General features: G+C 34.2%; 1 protein-coding gene across 9 annotated transcripts in view; it reads right to left on the bottom strand.

Moving 5' to 3' along the window:
- LOC120771828 overlaps positions 1 to 12268 on the bottom strand; it is a 180009-nt gene that overhangs the window by 152870 nt on the left and 14871 nt on the right. The window contains exon 2 of one of the 9 annotated variants that reach the window (XM_040100059.1): positions 1163 to 1263. The exons of the other annotated variants lie outside the window; for them this stretch is intronic. The gene's annotated coding sequence lies outside the window, so the exon portion shown is untranslated. The remainder of the gene's footprint in view (positions 1 to 1162; positions 1264 to 12268) is intronic. 9 annotated transcript variants of the gene reach the window in all.

Below are 12268 nucleotides of genomic sequence, written 5' to 3' on the forward strand. Positions count from 1 at the left end.
TAAGTTTAAATTTAAGTTTAAGTTAAGTTAAGGTAATTTAGTTAAGTTAAATTTAAGTTTTAGTTTGAATTTAAGCTTAAGTTTAAGTTAAATTATATTATGCTATGTTAATTTACGCAGTGTTAATTAATTTTAAGGGGCTATACCAGTGTGACACTTTCAAAAAAAATTTTTTTTTTTTTTTGCTTTTTCGATAGCTTATATATTCAAAAATATCCTGTGAAATCGGCGAGGTCGTATTTTAAATAGTTTTTGAATGGCAGCGTTCTAAATAGCGACCGCTCAGAGGTGAAAACATATATAAGTGAAACTTTAAACGCGTTTTTCTCGAAACGACATTTTTCAAAATTGCTGACATTATAACTCAACGAGAAATTAACCGATCGACTTCAAATTAAAACTGGATATAGTTGAATACATTTGCTATACAATAGACTACGATCTTTTTGATTGGCTGAAAATTGTCAATTTGGCATTAAAAAAACGACAATTTTTTTCGTAAAAAAACGATTTTTTTTTTCAAAATTACGCCATTTTCTTAATTTTTGATATTTTTCAAAGATCGTAGTCCATTGTATAGAAAATATATTTAAGTTTAATAAAAATTTTGAATTTTTTTGTTTCAGCTACTCAATCGGCCGGAATCATGCCAGCAGTTGAGGCACTTTTTTTTTTGGCACTTCCGCAGACAGCACATTACTCCGTTATTTTTCAATATTTTTGTAAATTTTTTTTTTTTTAATATAGCTAAAAATATACTTTATTACGTCCATAGAACGTCGAAACATTCAATCTAGTACTTTCTTTTAAAAAAATTCACGAAAATCGCCTAATTTTTCATGCGTCACACTGGTATAGCCCCTTAACATCCTCTGTTTAATGCTACATATGAATTTTACGTCATATGACAAATACAGTTTGTGTAACGTAAGTATTAGAAAATAATCCGGAACAAGGCTATCTAATTCATCTTTCTATATGTATGTATATATGAATTGATTTTAGTTAATTTTTAACGCCACTATGCAAGAACATTATTAAATACATATTAACAGTGAATTCCTACACAGAGTACCTGCATTTTATTAATAAATATTTACGTCATTTTTATCACATTCAATCCAAATAAATAAAAGACTTACGCAACGAACTTGAAACTTACATTTTTTTCATTTTTGTACACCTGACAAGCAGAATTGCTGTAAAATAGTATTCAACAGTCGTCTTCAAGTGATGTTACACTACTGGAGTATCAACAGGAACCTGTAATTGATAAAATGAAAACATTAAGTATTGTTATAAATAATTTATATATACATATATATAATGCTTAGTATATATGTATATGCAAATGTCTATCTAAATTCTTTAAACTTAGGTATATATTCTAATTCTTTGAATGAAAATAAAACCCTAGGAAATAGAGCGCATTTGGTGGCACAACTTTAATTATTGGCATTATTATACAGTCGCTTCGTTCCTGCGTGACTAAGTGTCAGCAGATACTTGGATCGACCCAGTCTTTTTGATGTAACTTAATTGTCATCTTTCGCTAGTGAAAAAATCTATAGCACACCCCAAAGTCCAAGAAGAGCTTCTACCACATTCACTAAAAAGCAATGATACAAACTCCAAAGAAAGTTTTCAGATTGAGTCACTATAGGTTATAGCTGCCATACAAACTGACCGATCAAAGTTCTTGTAAGGGATCTTTTGTATTCCTGAAGTGTATTATAGATTTGGGGCAACCGAAGTAACATTTTTTCTTGTTTTCTATTACTATTAACAATAGATCCATAGAGACTAATATTGAAATAAAGCTTCTGAATTAAAAATGTCATATTTGAGATATAACTCTATTACTGAGTTAAATCGGGATACATAGATACAGATACAGTTTTTTAAAGCATTTTGAAGCTGAGACTTTTCCAACATTTGAACTTTACTGTGTTTATGTATTATGGATATTATGTACTATATTTCAAAATAATGAAATATGAACCAGACTTTATATATTAAAATACAGAGTTAAATTTCGGTTAGAGTTCTATTGCACTTAAAATAGTATAAATAAATAACAATTAAATAATATCGGTAACACCTCAATATGGATATTTAAGTACACATCTTTATTTAAGCGCTAAAAATTTTCAGTTCACCCGCCTCCTAATGCGCTGTGAGCCTCTTCAAGTGAATTTATTTGAAATTATCGCAAGTTTTTTCCTTATTTATATATGTATAAATAATACCTTTAAGTATACTCAGAATATTTCATAAGCCGCTAACAAAAACAACAACAAGTGATTGTGAAACTGAAATTGCTGAAATGATTACGTGCATCCAAACGAAATTGCATTTTCTAGCGTATCAATGAGCTCAGCTTTCCAAAAAGTAATGAAACTAACACGTATACATATTTACCCGACGCTTAGACTCACATTAACCGCATGCACATTCAAAAAAGCAACAAAAGCAGTATAAATTTCAACAATTTTAAAATCTCAAATATTTTGTAAACAACAATAATTCATTATTATTTGCTATTTATGCATATTTTCTTGGGTCTGTCACATTCGCTTACATAGCACACAGTAGTGTTTGCGTCAAGTGACTTTGGCAGAATGTGCGACGCCTGCAACCGCTATAATATCGTCCCCCTCTATCCTCATTTTGTGGTTGGATGCGATTTTAATGCTGCTCAAAATCAATTCAAAAGCGCATACGATGATCTGTGGAGATCGGCTGTCAAACAGTTACACTCGTGTCATACACGAGTATGTAATGACAATGATAAATTGTTTTCCTCTCTGAATCGTACTTTTATTTTGTTTTTGCTACTACTTATACGTTGCTGAGCATACCTCACGTGGCGGGGAGTGAACGCTTGTTGACCTTGGCGCATCTTTAACTTTTATTTCGATTTCAATTGTGTATTCTAGAAGCAATCATTTTATCGCGTACGTATGTATGGTGTAATAGTTGAACTCTGAGCTATCATTACTTAGCTATTTGATGGCCTAATGCAGCTGCGTTTTAATTATAGGAACAACAACAGCGCCCGCAGTCTCTCAGTCATTTAGTTGGCAATCACAGTGATGACCATAGAATGAAGCAATAAATGAATGAATGAATGAATGACTGTCGAGTGGTAGCCGGAATTTCACACTTCACAAATCGCATTCAAGCGGTAGATTAAACTTGAAAATTATGGTGAGAAATGCGGTCAAATGAAGTAGCACGTTTCGAATTTGTGTTATGTTTGTTTGTAAATGTGTGTCATTGTTCGCGTAGCAATTAACAGTAAAATGTTTTATTATCTACTATTTTTTCGATTTTTTTTATTTATCACGAAAACACTTATCCAAATATTAAACCACTTATCACTCTAAAAATTAGACCAGCAGACAAATTATACACTTTTAAATGTGAAATTTCGAATTACAAATATTTTAAAAAGAAATTATTGTGATGCTGATTCTCTACTTCTCTCAAAGTAATAGCAACAATTTTGATTATCAAGCACTAAAAATAAATAAAAAATCATTTAATAGTCATTTCCGCTTCTGAGTCGGATTTTACCAAAATTTTTGTGCCTAAAAATTAAATGAATTTTTGGAAATGGCGAATATTTTGGGTGAGTAATCATTACTGAAGAATAGCATGTTCCTATAAAATATATATCAATAATCAAATGATATTAGTAATATTATTTTTTTATGAATATTAAATGCAATTCCAAAATTGAATGACAAAAACAGATAGTTTTATTGGCCCTGAAGATGCCCGATCAGACTAAGCTTTCCTTTTCTAAACCAAGGTGAGTTGTTATTGAAGAATATTAATTTAAATATCTATATATATTATTGACAATTATTATTTACATATATTCGAACTTATATATTATGCATAGTTTGCGATTTTATTGATGTATATACATATATGTATCTATATGCAGAGTGTATATTTCCCAAATTGAAAAATTTTGCAAAGAAGAATTTTTTTAAACGAAATATAATTTTAAATCGGTCTTCTTAGTATTTCCTCATGTATTTTCTTATGAACAATCAAAAGTTAAACCAAGAAATTCATGAAAAGGGAAAATATTAAATTGATCATTAAAAAAATATGATTTGAAAAGCTACACTCAAATTTTTAATATAACTAATATCTCAAGCTGTTATTTCATAAAATTTGCTTATATTATGAAAATTATGAATTTCTCACTTTTTTAAACATTTTTCATTGGCCTTAAAATGAAAATTTTCTGAGTCAATCTAAACAAATAGCTACCAAACTAATTTCTCTTACAGATAAATATTGAATGGTAAAGCTAAATTGAAATGCATTTTTCCTTATTCAGCAAAATACTTTTTAATATCATTACCTCCATCAACTCTTAGTACGTACTTATGTATGTGAAGGTGAAAATTGTAATTGGAAAACTATAGACCGCCCGAATAAGCGCAAAAGGTACCTCAGCTATAACATTTAGCTACTACTGTTAGCAAACAATAAGCTTATAATACTTTATGGTTTAAATTTCGCGCGAAAACCCACTCCTCAAGGCATATATTTTTTTTCTCACGTCAGAATAATAAGAAGTGTTTAGTATACACTTGTCTTTCTGAAGTACATAAAGTGCATTCGACAATTATTACGATGAGTGAAATTATTCAACAAAGAAGTTCCATCAAATTTTGCGTTAAGAATCAAATTTCTGGTGCCGAAGCTTTCAGAATTAAAGAAGAAAGCCTTCAGATAGAATCGAGAACGCGTTGACGACGAATCACGTTCAGGACGGCCGTCAACATCAACCGATGATCAAAACGTCAATCAAATCCAAAAAGGAATAGGTGGTTGAGAATCGATGATCAACAGTCAAAGACCTTACTGACATCGATGAAATATCGCAAGAATCAGTGAAAACCATTTTGAGAGATAATTTATGCTTAAGAAAAGTGAAAGCACGATTGGTTCCAAAATCACTAAATTTTTTCGAAAAACAGCGTCGCGTTAACGTGTGAAACAATGCTTTCCGACTACCAGGATGTCATTAAACGTATTACTACTGGTGATGAGTCATGGATATATGCTTACGAACCTGAAACAGACGATTAATCGGCCGAATATCGTGGCAAAAGTGAGTCGAAGCCAAAAAAAAGACCTCAAAGCAGGTCAAAAATCAAGGTTATGTTGACAGTTTTCTTCCATTATAGAGGTGTGAGGCACTCCGAATTCCGTACTACCGGCCCAACTGTCAACAAAGAATACTATTTGAGTGTTATGCGTCGATTGTGCGAAACTATTTGTAAAAAGAGGCTGGAATCGTGCCGCAACTGATTTAGCTCCGTGTGACTTCTGACTATTAAACAGACTCAAATGGCTCCGGAAACCCTTTTTGAGTCAATTGAAGACAGTAATCGTGAATCACTACGCGCATTGAAGGCTATTCCGGAAATTGACTTTAACAACTGTTTTGAGGATTGAAAAACACATTGGCATAAGTGTATTGTGGTCAAGGGGGATTACTTTGACGAGGATCACATAGATTATTAATAATAAATTAAAAATTTTAGAATATGAACAAACTCTTACTATTACTACTATATTGCGTATCTTTCGTTGCCAAACATCTAATATTCGACATACTTTGAAGAAAAACATTTAGACGTTTCTCTTTCAGTCGGAGGTGTTCTTCTTTATGCCAAGCATCTAATCGAAAAAACTTGGAAGGAAAAGTTATCCATGGCGATATTTGACAATACATAGTGTACTCCGTAGCAAAAGTTTAGTGTTTGATTTGAGCCATAGATAAATAAGGATTTCACGCAGCCACTTGAAAGAGTAAATTATCTAATTATGTGTCATAGATCATTCCTTTTTACCTCGTTATTCTGAAATGTTTATATTAATATTTAATTAGAGTCTCAATGATTTTACGTGGTCGAAAAATCATTTATGTGGACCAAACTTTTATACACTTTCCAGCAATAATGGTGTTAGCTGAGATACTCGCTTGGCTACGTACTCTTGTAAGATAGTGCAAGTGAAAATTTTAGAGATTATTAAAACTTTCTAATCGTAAGATTTTGCCCAGGTTAATCAATTCAATACAGTTATTTTCTTGTAAGCCTTATCGAAAATTACTAAATTTTATAATACCTCTTAGCAACAGGTAATTATAGAACAATCAGAGCGATATATTCTGCTCTGTGTACTCATTCATCACTGATTTATTACATGGAAGGTTTCAGCTCCACCTCGAAAACTAAAACCTTAATATTTTCTTGATTCTCTTATATTTTATCAGCATTACACTCATTGTTTTCTTTCATGCGTATTGAATGCATATATAGTGTATTTTCGCCCTCAAATTTGGTTCCAGAGTTAGGACTATAGTTTTGAGGCGAAGAAAACTATTTTTTTTCAGAGATAAGTTTTAATTTAACTCGCGCCTCTGTCCGGGATCGAATTTTTTAAGTAGCAACTTTTCACCACGAAACTATTCGTCTACTTGTAGACGTATCTGTAAGCGTACACAAATTGTGAACTTCTTCATAGTGTCTTTTATTTGAGTAAAAATCAAATCAGATTTTACTAAAATATATACACAGCGATCCATTTCCAAGATCCCTACTTCCAAGAGAAAACAACACAGAAACTTCAAATTTGGTGGGGAAGTTTATTATTATTCGAAACAACATTCTTTATTTTTTTATTTTTTTTTTTTTTGAAGATTATATCTTTCAAATGTTGACCACGGCTGGCTACGTCTCAGATGGTCTATCTTTGAGTCCAATTTTGATGAATCGTTCGAACACTAAAATGTCAATTCTTGAATATCTACAGGTTGCTCTTCGTCCCAAATGCGGCAATTTTACTTGTTCACACAGCCATGGCGCCTCATCGCGGAACGAAAGTTGGCTCGAAAAGGTCGAATCTCCTTGGAACTTTTCAAGAGCCCATACAGCCTTCACTTCTTGCACAAGCTGTATTTTGTACGCTTTCAATTTAAGATCTTGACGTAAAATGCGCCAAGTCGTTCCATACGTCAGTCCGAGTTGCTGCGAACCGCGCCAAGTCGACAGTCCACGGTCTTCGTGTACACTCTTAGGTACGGCTGCTATCTTTTCTTCACTGCGAGCTGGTTGTGGTCTATTCGGTCGAATATTATCCAATAATGAATGCTGGGTCTCAAGATCAGTGAAGGTGTTTCGAATAGTACGTTCAATAGTCCGATTATGTTGACACGAGTCATGCGTGTACTGTCTAAAGAAGGCTATTGAAAAAATGCCTCTACTTGAATCACCCGTTGCCTTCTTTTGAATAAAAACCAGATTTTACTCATTTATATTACTTAAATTTTCCGAGGAAGTCGCACAGAATTCCACAAGCCGTCCATAATCAGTTTGCTCCCCAGCATTTATGCGATAATCTCAACAAGATACATCTGTCAAAGTAGTTAACGCGCAGTTTTGATATTTTAATCAACTAACACGGGCATTTACAGCTACTCCGCTTGTATGCCACCACAATTTACGAAATGGCACGACAGCAGTGAAGTGAAGAAAAGCATTTCCGACACAATTCCATTCAACTGTCAGCGCGCATCTTCATTTACGATCACCAATTTGGCCATCATCTCGAATTCCAAATATTTAGTTGTTTATGTGCCTGCTTACATATGTGTTGGTTAATGTTCTCAGGTGGTGTTTGTGCGCTCGCGAGTTAATTTTAGTTACTCCGTTTTAGAAAGTTACCAACAAACGAGTTTTTTTGTTGCTTTTTGTCCCAACTAAGTGGGTAATCGGCAGTTATTCTGCGCTAGCCGCTTGTCATGCATTCCTTCTTAACGCACACATTCATACACATACACATATGCACACACTCATATGGAGGGGTATGCTATGTGTTTTCAGCATAAATTCTCTGCCACTTTATATGCTAATGAATGCTCATTTGATGAATTAAGCTGTGATTTTTACAAGCGCAAACTGTGCTAAATAATCTCTTTCACAGCCTCAAGTGGCGGACTGAAGCGTAGAACAGCAGTGGCTGCGGAGTGTGGCGAATCGATGGAACATAATGTCGAAGAAATTGACGAAAAGATAAAGATATTCATGCGCCACTATAGTTGTGTGTATGTATATGTATGTATGCATTTATATGTATGCTACACTGTATCAGATACTTATCTCTATAATAATATGCACAGTTATGTACATTTGTGCACAAAAGTAACTGTGTGACACATTAAATCGAGTTACGTGCTCACGAATGTGGCACGTGAAAGAGCGCGTCGCAGCTCATTTGTCCAATTTAAATACATATGATGTATAAAGCAAATAAAGTTTTTTTCATTAAAAATATTAATAATCTCTCAAGCTTTCAAAAATTAAAATCACTTTTCAAAGTCTCCAGTTTTATATACATACATACATGTATATGTATATGGAAGAGTCTATGCATAATTCAATGCTGGCAAAGCTTTTGCATGAGCTGATGGCATCTTTAATTGTTTCATCTTTTCTCTATTACTAAGATTGTGACTAGCTAAGGCCAATTAGGCATACTTTTTTTCTTAAGTAGGGGGAAGCATTAAAAGCCGCTAAACTCAACCTACTCCCAACTCCACACTCCTTCCCAGAACCACCTTATTAAGTATTCCTTCGTGGGATTGACACGGGCGTCTAATGCTCTATATGGCTTAGTTTTGTCATAATTGAGCCTGCCGCTTCGCTTACAGCTTTCCGCGTCTCAGTGGACTGATCCATGAGTGTGGTCAAATTCTCCACCGTAAAACTACCACCGAGTGTAATTTTAAGTTTTTGTCTTGCGAAAAAGGGCAATAAAAGTACATGTTCAGAGACTTCAAAGCCCTCTGAGCACGTCGGACAATTCGGACTAATGTTGTGCTGGAATTTGTACACGTAGCTTCTAAAACACCAATGCCCACTTAATATTGGGGTTAGATGGAGTTCCAGGTCCCCATGTCGTCTGGTATCAGTCTGTGGGTTCACTGTCCTTTAAATGAGGTTTACCACCGTTGCTCTCTTTTCTCTTTTGGCTCCTATAGACGGCTCTTTTAAATTGTATACTCGATCGTATTCGTCACCCTCGATGTCAGTTGGCATCATGCTGGCTATTACTTCATCAACGTCACTTGATATTATTCGGGAAACCTGCCTGCACAGTGCTTATTTATCTGGCATATGCTTTAATGCCTAGCGCCTGATTTCATATTGGAGCCGCATATAACACAACCGACCTCATTAACTTTGCAAGTAAAAATCACCGTCTGGAAGGCACGCAGCTTTTATTTGCCATCATTTTTGATAACACGTTTCGCTTTACCCGCAGTGTATTATAGGTGATCTTTAAATTTGGGCCTTGAGTCTATTATTACTCCCAGATAATTAAGTTGTGGCTGTGAATGAATCTCACACACTCCTATAGTGTGAGATTTACTTTCCTTCACTTTACTAGTACTTATGAGCAAGCCTTCGATCTTTGCGCAAGCAGTTCTAAACTCATTGAGGAGAACCATTGGCGCAGAAAATTTGCATGAGTTATTGGCTAAGAAATTCTCCATAATAGAGAAATCCTCCATAAAATTGTTCAGATTGGATTACTATAGCTGCTATGCAAACATATCGGACAAAATAAAGCCTACGCATGAACAACTTTTAGGTTTGACAAGCTATATTCATGAAATTTGACATGAGTTATTATCTCAGACAACGCTACAATACCTGAGTAATTGGTCTATATAGCATTACTATATCATTCGGCTGCCATATAAGCTGAACGATTAAAATCAAGTTTTTGTTTCGAAAACTTTTTAATTTGGCAAGGTCTATTTAAGAAATTTGGCGAAGATTATTTTCCAAGGCAGACATGTAATCTTCGAAGAAATTATTCAAATCGGATCACTGTAGCATATAACTTCCATGCAATCTAAACGATCGGAATCAAGTGCTCATATGGAAAACATTTTCGTTGGACGAAATATCTTCAAGTAATTTGGCTTGAGTTATTTTCTAAGGTAAAAGAGAAATCATAGAAGAAATTGTTTAGATATTATGGCTTCGCTGCAAGCGTTTTTTTTGTGCTTTCGGTTACTGTGATATAGTTTTTCTTCTACTTTAAACGTTCTTAAGGGGCTATACCAGTGTGACACTAAAAAAAAAATTTTTTGGCTTTTTCGATAGCTTATATTTCCAAAAATAACGTGTGAATTCGGCAAGCTCGTATCTTCAATAGTTTTTGGATGGCAGCGTTCTAGAGAACGACCGCTCGGAGGTACAAACATATGTGTATTGGTGAAACTTTAAACGTGTTTTTCTCGAAACGACATTTTTCAAAATTGCTGACATCATAACTCAGCGAGAAATTAACCGATCGACATCAAATTGAAACTGAGTATTGTTGAATACATTTACTATACAATAACTTACGATCTTTTTGATTGGTTGAAAATAGTCAATTTGGCATTAAAAAAACGACCATTTTTGACCTAAAAAAACGATTTTTTTTTTTCAAAATTACGCCATTTTGTTAGTTTTTGATATTTTTCAAAGATCGTAGGTCATTATATATATCTTTAAGTTTAATAAACTTTTTGACTTCAAACTTAACTTCGGCCGGAATTATGTCAGCACTTTTTTGCACCTCCGAAGACAGCACATAACTCCGTTATTTTTCAACATTTTTAAAGAAAAAATCTTAAAATCTTATTTGTAAAGAAAAAATAAAGAAAAATCTTAAATTCAAAGAACTTTGAAACATTCAATCGAGTACTTTCTTTAAAAAAAAATTCACGAAAATCGCCTAATTTTTCATGCGTTACATTGGTATAGCCATTTAATATAAAAGCGCCAAGCTTGACAAGTTCGTCGACTGTATATATGTATGTATTTCTGTCATAACCATTTTGTTTACAAATATGTGTTCTCTTCCGATTTATGCCAAAAAATCCTTAATTCTCCCAGCGAACTTTGTAATATAAGAATTTTTTTTAACAACTCTGTGTGCTATTGGCATTTTTTTTAAGTTTCGATTGCATTATAACTAATCGGAGCCATTATAACTAGATAATAATTATTGGATTAACTCTAAACACTCGCTAATCCCTCTAGAGACGCGTTTAATGCTAACTAACTTTACTAGAATTTCGAATCAAAAGGGATAAATTATAAAATATATAAACGTTTATGTTCAGACTCAGACATTGAACATTAATTCAACTGCGGCGAAGTCGTTTCAAAGCACCAGCCGCAGCAGTAAAAGCACAACAGCGTCGCAAACGCTCATTCATACAAAAGACTTAAGACACGAACCTGTTTGCCCAACAGGTTCACAGCTGGACTGGGTTTGGCATTTATGTAGATAAACGTACGCAGGCGTTCGCACGCGTTACTATTTAAGTTTTTATTAAGCCAACGCGAAAGCATATGTGTGTTTGTATGTGTGTGTGTGTCTGCGTGTGTCGCTGCGCATTCAAACATAATTTTATGTTGGCTCTTTTAATCGAACGTGTCGAAGAAGTGGTGTAATTTATGCAAACTAATGCACATAAATAAACAACAAATACATACCGACACACATACACTCAATATTATTGTTTGCTATAGCAATTGACCCAAAAATTGTTCCAATAAAAAGTAATCAAAATAAATATGCTTAAGTAGCTAACCCTCTAGAGTTTCATGCCGAAGGAAAAATGCCTATAAACGCGCCGCAGACGCGACCCATACACGCGCATGCGCACTAAATAGATGTTTTTGTGCATGTGTGTGGTTGTGGTGCCCGCATGGCATATTTGTTACTCGTATCGATATCAAATTAACGATTTCGTACGAGTTATTTAAATTACAAATTTTTTTCGGTCTCCAAATAACAACGCATTTATGCATGCTCATGCGCAGCTCACACGCTCACTAGGCACGCTGCGAGGCGTTTGGAGCATTGATGGACAGCGCCGACACGCACAAGATCAGTTTTCAGTTTTCATTGCATTTCAATTCAGTTTTTTCTGCTTTTCTTTCGAAGAAAATTCACTTTTTGCTGTGATTGTTGCTGTGGTGTTGTTTTTTTGTTGTTATCGTTGCGATTTTTCTTAGCGCACGCACTTAAAAGCCGGTTGCATTGCCTTGCATTTTCAATTTGGCCAAAACGCGCATGCCCGTGTGTTCGTACAACAGTATGCGCCTGTGTGTATTTATATGTGGCAGCATTTATGGTTGCAATGTGTCGTAATGTGCAGCGC

This window comes from Bactrocera tryoni, chromosome 3 (assembly GCF_016617805.1).
Source record: "Bactrocera tryoni isolate S06 chromosome 3, CSIRO_BtryS06_freeze2, whole genome shotgun sequence".
Classification (NCBI taxonomy): Eukaryota; Metazoa; Arthropoda; class Insecta; order Diptera; family Tephritidae; genus Bactrocera; species Bactrocera tryoni.